Source organism: Ochlerotatus camptorhynchus, unplaced genomic scaffold (assembly GCF_037179485.1).
Source record: "Ochlerotatus camptorhynchus isolate MF236.1 unplaced genomic scaffold, CSIRO-AGI_Acam_v1.1 ptg000036l, whole genome shotgun sequence".
NCBI lineage: Eukaryota > Metazoa > Arthropoda > Insecta > Diptera > Culicidae > Ochlerotatus > Ochlerotatus camptorhynchus.
In genome coordinates this window covers 4298978-4307772 of record NW_027040527.1, presented here as the reverse complement: position 1 = coordinate 4307772, position 8795 = coordinate 4298978, and the positions used below count along the sequence as shown (strand labels likewise).

General features: G+C 35.0%; 1 protein-coding gene across 1 annotated transcript in view; it reads right to left on the bottom strand.

Annotated features, from left to right (window-relative positions):
* Window positions 1-743: 743 nt before the first annotated feature.
* The window catches only part of LOC135710440 (trans-1,2-dihydrobenzene-1,2-diol dehydrogenase-like), a 185600-nt gene continuing 177548 nt past the window's right edge, over window positions 744-8795 (bottom strand). Inside the window, exon 4 of the mRNA XM_065233018.1 lies at window positions 744-756. The gene's annotated coding sequence lies outside the window, so the exon portion shown is untranslated. The remainder of the gene's footprint in view (window positions 757-8795) is intronic.

Here is an 8795-nt window from a genome sequence, read left to right as displayed (position 1 = left end):
TTCAGTTTTGTATCCTGTGTTGTATCCGTGTAAACATTGGCTGAAAGGATTTATGCTTGAATTGAAAGTTTGCATGTTCTGTTGAATGGGTATGCACAGCACTGCCTAGAAAAGCATCCAATGAACCATGGAAAGTAGTACCTACGGTGCTGTGTTCTTTTTATGTTCGTCCATGTGGATATACTTTTCATGCAACAAGAAATATGATAGAAACAAAAATCGGGTGGCTCATGAGAATGTGATACCGGAAACATAGCGTCCCAAAAGCCAACGTTATCTTCCGGAGGAACACTCAGGGACTATGTTCAGGCCATTTCGAATAAAATTTTCGTGATAAAATCTTCTTTTTGTAGTCGAATTGTTTGTCAGAGACTGAATTTTGAGTTTTTTTTAGGAGATAGAACCGATTTTGATACCATTGTATAGAATGAATCGATGCCGGATGAAGCCACAGTTCCGGTATGTTGGATATCCATCAAATATCAATAGACTGTTAACAAACGGCACCTAGATGCAACAAAACAGTGAATTTGAGACCTATATTAGAAATTATTTCTTACTTTATGTGACCTCATTTGGCTGTTTTACAGAAAGGCCACACATGACTTTCGTATAAATATGATAATGCGATTTATTAAAACTCTTAAAAGTTTCATCTATGAATAATAAGTAATTGGTTTTGTTAACTTACCGAAAATTTCGGATACAGGTTCCGGCAGGGTGACCAGTGACGTAACCTCTATCTTCTCTACTTTCCTCCATTTCTTTATCGAAAACTCGGACACATACGTCTGTTACTATCAATATTAGCAGAGTGAATGTTAAACCGTTGCGCTATGCCAGCTTTGCACACTCATGTATCAAAGTGTTCGTGAGTCATCCTACCTAGGAACCAAGGATACTCATCGCACCTCAACCAACAGGTATGTGCTACCTATGTGGCCTGCGTTGCCAGTATTCCACATTTATCTGGATTTTCCAGATTTTCAGTCATCATGCCAGATACACAGACAGATCACATTTATTTCCAGATTTTTTTAAATATGTTCCAGATTTTCCCAGATTTTTTAAATGTGTTGCTGTAAAAATATCACTGCAATTGATGGACCCTCTAATCAAAAAATAAAAAGCCAAACTTACTACTTTAATTATTAAAGGCCATCAACGTTGGACATTATTGCAACATCATACATGGAATTGTTTGCAATGGGTTGCAGAATCATGAAAATTAAGACATTTTCTAAAGATTATTGGCTGAAAAAATCTTCAAATTTAAAAAATATCGAGACAGCATTTTTTTTGGGTTTTTGTTTTGATTTTGGCTATACAATTTTTTTTTAATCTAGGATTTATAAAAATCAAAATTTCAATATGGAGGAATTTTCCTAATTTTGGAATTTAGAGAAATCGAAAATTGTTCAGGAATGAAAACAATAAATTGAGCTTAGGAAAATTAGCAAGGCTTTTGAATCTAGACAACCACCAGAACTTTGAAGCATGTTCGTGATGTTTTTGATAAGGCAGGATAATCAAGTAGATTTTAAGGAGAATTTTAAAGGAATCTGATAATTTTAAGCATTTTGTATTAAAGTACTTGTAAATATTGAGCTATCTTAGCAGTCTGAAATACTTTAGAATTCTGAATTGTGATTTTGTGAAGAAAGGAAATAGTTAGAATTCGGAAGTGAAATCATAGAAAATTCTTAAGAAGAATGTGACGGTCATTTTGAAGAGCGTACCAAGGAAATTATTAAGAAAATTCCAAGGGAAATTCATAGAGAAAAATTGTGATAAAATTATGCCAATTCTTGGAAATTATTACTTATTTGAGGGAATTGTGGAATGAGCGAGCGATTTATAAGAGATAAGCACTCTTAAAATGTTACTGAAAAAGTTTGGATATTATCAAGATTAGTTTAAGGGAATCCAGAAAAGAAGTATGATGAATTTCTAGGATGATTCAAACTGAACTCTGAAAAGAGGACGAAGATATTATGTGAAGAGTTTCAAGTAAATTCAGTCTAACAAAAAATTAATGAAGTAATGAAATTGGGTTGTTAGCGGAATGCTAAATAAAACAGCAAAAAAAAAGGTTATCTTCCATTTAATTCCACTTAATTTTGGTATCCATGACAGATACGTATTTCAACTACAATGTCGAATGGTAGCAGTCTTCAGTGTCATTTCCACTAGAGAAATTATCAAAATCTAACCCCCGTAAGTACTCATCCCCTAGGTAAAAAAGTCAAGATCATAGGTATAAAAATGAAACTACAATGTGTTGAATCGGATCCTACCTAACTAATAAAAACCAAAGATTTAAGTAAGCTAAAGGAGAAAAATCTATACAGATACTAATTAAAACCAAAGATCCTTATAATAGATTAAATTTTATGCATTTTATGCTTTTTCAAAATTTATACATTGGTTCGATTAAAATTTTCGTCAGAATTCTACTAAGTCCGAATAACGGAGTGGAATTCGATCAGTGTTTACTAAAATGACAGGAAAAGGAACACCTGGATTCCCTTCGGAGCTTCGTGCTGGTGAAGAGCTTTGTCCCGGCGGATTTCTACTGCGCCTGTAATCTGCTGGGTAGCCTCGAAATTGTAAGTATTTTTTTTTAAATAATATTCATAAAAAATAAACTGATTAAAAAAGCTTCCTGAGACAATTTTTATTTTTATTTGAAAACAATAATATTTACCATAAATAAAATAAAGAAGCGAAAAATACATTCTCTCGAATAAACCGTACCTATACATTGTAAGTATATTTCGATTTTATACCAGTGCTGTGAATTCTCAAAATCATTTGAACATTTTTGATGAAAATGAGAAAAGTATCTATTCGCTATCAAAGGGGACCTCCTATGAATGGGTGATATCAGTTGCTTAGTCATTTGACGAAGGCATGGATCATTCTCATTTGAGAAACGCTATATATCATTCAATTGAGTGTAACCTACACATAAACTGAGCTCTGGTCGACATTCCGGCGAAAAAGCTAAGATAATCCGACACCAACCTGACTTCTACCAAACCCCAACCCGATGTTGACCCGACATAAACTCAAAATTGTCCCGACAACAACACGACATTGGGTCGACATCGACCTTTAATTAGCCTTACATTGATCCGACATTGGGTCGACTTGTCTGTTCGGGAAGATTTTGCTGTGTTTCTTCCATACTTCACTGTCGATAGTGAGTGACTCAATTGACAGTGACAGTGAGCTTCGAATGAGAAAGGGGCTCTTCAAATTATGGTCATGTGAGAATTCGTTTACACAGAATTGATTGAATGGTTGTATTGCTTCATCTTCAATTGAATGATATGAAAATTTACAGCACTGTTTTATACTATGGCACGCATTAACCATCTCAAGTAACAATTTCCAGTTGAAGAAACGCTTTCGTTTTGATTTTGTTCAGCTGCATGTTGAATAATAATTGCACAATGTGTTCACCATAACTTTTATAAAACTCTTGTTTACACTGGTTTGGAGAACCTGTTCAACTACAGCATTATATGTTTACGCGGTATAGGAGTAGAAGCAACTTTTATACAACGTTTATAGATACATATTTAAACTCAAGCTTTATTGTTTTGGTGAAAGCTCTAATACAACGTTTGTAGACACTTCCTGACGAACGTAAACAATCATTTAAGAGTGCTCCTAGCAGTTTTTGAAGCTTTTTACCAAATGGCAATACAACTACATTCTTGAACAACTCTGGAAGCTATTATTCAATGTTTGATCAACTCAGGTGTTTTATAAGAGCTTCCAATGGTTTGTTTTGATGCGTTTATTTCACGTTCTATATAGCTCTTGTCAATCAGTTTAACAAAGGTGCTATAAAATTTATCGTAGGTCTTATAAAGCATATAGGTAAACCGAACGTAAACAATCATTTAAGAGTGCTCCAAGCAGATTTTGAAGCGTTTAACCAAAAAGGCAATACAACTACATTCTTGTACAACTCTGGAAGCTATTATTCAACGTTTGATCAACTCAGGTGTTGTACACGGACAGAAAATTGTTTGCATTGAACCAAACAAAACTTTAGTTGTATTTAAACAAACAATTCCGGTTGAAATTATATGGCATTTTGTTGTTTAAATAATACTTAATACTTCATATAAATTCAAATAAGGATTCTTTTTGTTTTAATAAGCCAGTTTTCAACTGAAACTATTGTAAAAATAACAATATTCTATTATTAAGCCAACAATAGTTCATTTAAATTTAGCATTTATTTGCTGTGTCCATTCCCCGGGCCATGAATGCAAAAATGACTACCAACCATTCCCTCGTTTTCACCCGGACAAAGATGTAAACAATAACAAAACTTGTGAATTTCGGGAAATAAGTGCTAAATTCCCGATAATCTTTAAATTTGAAGTAAGTAAGTATGCTGCAGTTCGAGCTGCAGTTCCTAAATATAATCAATTTTCTGTTTTTTCCTTGATTTTTTTTTCCGTCGATCTTGTTTTCCGTACTGAGTACCAACGCTCCTGACGCCAGGAAGCAGTGTTCGGAAAATCATTCTCAAATCTCATTCATTGAGCCTCCCTGCGAGAATAAACTCGCGTACGAATGCGGCAAACAAAATTCACGCTTGAGATTCTCATGCATATTCACGCACTCACACTCACAACGCCAAAAAAATCATTCCAGCTTTAACCTCATAAAAACCACTCAAACATCAATTGATATAATGCCTATGCATGTTGAGTTAGTTTTCCAATCCCTGATTCACAAACAATAGTAATAACAATGAATAACGCAAAAATATAAAGCAATGAATTTTTGAAACCTGAGAACTCATCGGTGATTTTTGCGACGCTGCATTTTGCAAGGCAAAACTCATAGGCGCATAACCTCATGCATGAGATTTGAGTTTTTGAGTTTTTTTCGAACACTGCCAGGAAGGCAGCTCCCACACCTGGACCCTTCACTCATAAAATTCGACACATTTTTATTGACGAATATCCATGTAAAATTCCACATGATTTTTATGTGTCCACACTTAAACAGAATCCACTCAGAAGTACACATGAAATTTATGAGTCAAATGAATAGTATGTGTGGTTACACATGAATTGTATGTGTACACATAAGAACTATGTGTGCTACACATATATATCATTTGTTTATCACATTGCAAAAATGCATGTGTGGGACACATAAAAATAATGTTAGTTAATAATTAGTTAATGTTAAATGACTCAAGTTTATTCGGGAAAAAGTGATTTTCTGTACGGTTAAGATGCATAACAACCCCCTTGTTCTATTGTAGATTTTCACATTTACCATATATTCAATTGTGGAAACTATAAATTCTATGGTTATTTTATCGTTGTTGACAAAACAATTTATTTAAGTACAATAAATTCTATTGTATGGTTACAATACATTTCATTGTAATTGTATCGTTCTTTTTTTTTACGGGCGGGGACCAATGGCTTTACTCCCCTTCTGAAGGATGATCAGTGAAAAAGAAAACAAAACATAAAAAATTGGCCATATTATTTCCGAAGTGATTTGAGATTTGGGCGTAATTGCATTTGTAAACAAATACGTCAAACACCGATTTCTCGCGAATAAAAGCTCAATCTCCAAAGGTAATAACACTATGAGGTAGAGGAATGATTCCTCTATCATTTGGTATAGTTTGTTTGTGAGATTGAGCTTTTATTCAAGAGAAATCAGTAATTGACGTGTTTGTTTTCCAAAGCAATTACGCCCAAATCTCAAATCACTCCTGATTTTTGAATCAATAAACATATTTTTATTTCTACTGCGTGAATTGTGAGACTTCATATAATAAATATGATTGAATCAACAAGAAATCTCTTTTAAAAACAAACATATTTTTGTTGTTGACCCAGCTGCCAAATTTGACAGCTTACGTCAAAACCATGAAATCTCTTGTAAATTCGAAACGATTTTCTTTTTGATTTAACAATCCATGGGTTTTGAGGAACAAAAATACTGGATTGTTGAAACAATAATGAGTTATTTTTGCAGCCAAAACAAAATGAAATTCTTATTGATTTTAAGTCAAATATTATAACGTTTAAAATATTTTTTTCTGCGTGTATAAGAGCTCCCAATGGTTTGTTTTGATGCGTTTATTTCACGTTCTTTATAGCTCTTGTCAATCAGTTTAACAAAGGTGCTATAAAAGTTATCGTAGGTCTTATAAAGCATATAGTTAAACCGAACGTAAACAATCATTTAAGAGTGCTCCAACAGCTTTTAAAACTTTTAATCAAATGGCAATACAACTACATTCTTGAAGCTATTATTCAACGTTTGATCAACTCAGGTGTTTTATAAGAGCTCTCAATTGTTTGTTGGGATTTTTATACTAAATTTGCATTCTCTCCCTTTATACCGACGTTTGCGTCGCTACGGAGATTTGCGATTTAGCGTAACTTTTATACTATTTAGATTTCAATATTTTTTTAGTGTATGTATATATCTATAGGTACACCAAAATCAAACCAGGGTTGAATTTATGGAATATATGATTTTTTCACACATGATATTATTCATTAATAGATTTTAAGGTAAAAACAAGCATTTGATTCGAGTTTGTATTTCAGGTATATATTTGCATGTTTAATTTACATTGCTTCTCATAGGTTCTGCAACCAGTACAATAGGCAGCAAGAACAACAATTAAGTTTCTGGTCCTAGGAAAGTGGGAAGAATTCCATGGGTATTGTAAGATGATGGTACATTCCTAAGGATATTCTGATAAGAGTTTCAAGTAAATTGCAAAGTAAATCAGAGATGAATTTCTTAAGCATTTTGTGAAGAATTCCAAATGAATGTTCAGAAGAATCCAGAGGAGAACTCCTAGATAGTCTCTAGAGGAACTTCAAGGCATTTCTGAAGGGAAATTTCACGGGAAATCTCGCATGAATACATGCGAATTTTTAAGAGATTTATTGAAGGAATCGCCAGCAAATTCTTGGGTACGCCTGGCTCCGGAAGTGACTGCAATGAACAACCAGTGATGTGCTTGAACGCGTTCATAGGGTAACTGATGATGGTTGGACCTATTTAGGCCGGTTTCACACGACGTCAATATTCATGTCGTATTTTTTTTTTATGAATTCAACATATAATTATGAAAACTGCGTGATTAGGGGAAAGATCTACCTTTCTTGTTTCTAATAATAACATAAAAAGTTAAATATTATGAACAAATGATTTTATCAAACGTTTTTATTCAGCAAATAATTATGATGTTGGTTGGACCTATACTGATCTTAAAGGGTGATACGGTCAAAATTTGGTCAATATCAACTTGACGTATTTCTTTCAATTTTGCATTTAAAAAACCTGAACACCCCTCATTTTGAAGGTGTGTGTGTGTAGAATGTTGCTCCTATTTTGATTTTGGAATTCACTCTTCAGTTGTCAAAATGCCGTCCAAGCAAGAAGAGCAGCGTATCAAAATTGTGCTCGCGCATCGCGAAAATCCGAGCTACTCGCACGCAAAGTTGGCAAAATCGCTAAAAGTTGCCAAATCAACCGTTACAAATGTAATTAAAGTGTTTGGGGAACGTTTGTCGACAGCCAGGAAGTCTGGATCGGGGAGAAATCGAAAACCGGAAGCCGCTGAGACGACAAAGAGAGTTGCCGGTAGTTTCAAGCGAAACCCTAACCTCTCTCTCCGAGATGCCTCAAATAAGCTGGGTGTATCGTCTACAACCGTGCATCGAGCCAAAAAACGAGCCGGACTATCGACTTACAAGAAGGTAGTGACTCCAAATCGCGATGATAAACAAAATACGATGGCCAAAGCGCGATCCCGGAGGCTGTACACGACGATGCTCACGAAGTTTGACTGCGTGGTAATGGACGACGAAACCTACGTCAAAGCCGACTACAAGCAGCTTTCGGGACAGGAGTTTTATACGGCAAAAGGAAGGGGAAAGGTAGCAGATGTTTTCAAGCACATGAAACTGTCAAAGTTCGCAAAGAAATATCTGGTTTGGCAAGCCATCTGTACCTGTGGCTTGAAAAGAAGCATTTTCATAGCTTCCGGGACTGTCAACCAAGAAATTTACGTGAAAGAGTGTTTGAATAAACGTCTGCTGCCTTTCCTGAAGAAACACGGTTGTTCCGTACTGTTTTGGCCGGATTTGGCATCTTGCCATTACGGTAAAAAGGCCATGGAGTGGTACGCCGCCAACAACGTGCAGGTGGTTCCCAAGGACAAGAACCCTCCCAACACGCCAGAGCTCCGCCCAATTGAGAAATACTGGGCTATTGTCAAGCGGAACCTAAAGAAGACCAAAAAAACTGCTAAGGGCGAGCAGCAGTTCAAGGCAAACTGGCTTTCTGCGGCGAAGAAGGTGGACAAGGTGGCTGTACAAAATCTGATGGCAGGGGTCAAGCGTAAGGCCCGGCAATTCGGATTTGGAAAAGCGGAAGCCTAACTGAATATTTTTCCTGAATTTTATACTAATTGAACTTGAAAAAGAAATTTAATTTGATTTTTTAAACAAACGATTTCACCGATTTACACGCGTTTTCCCTTGACCAAATTTTGACCGTATCACCCTTTAGTTGGACCTAAAAAATGATGATGGTTGGACCTATTTTTGCAAATGCTAGTTTAGCCCATATTTGTTCAAAAACTTTGTTTAGAGCTTATTGGTATCATGAAAAAAACCCTTTTTAATCAGTTTTTTTTTATGAATTTGCTATTTAAAAAAATCAAGAAATTTGAGTTTAACTTCGTTTTTAAAAAATGTTCACTTTCCACGCAT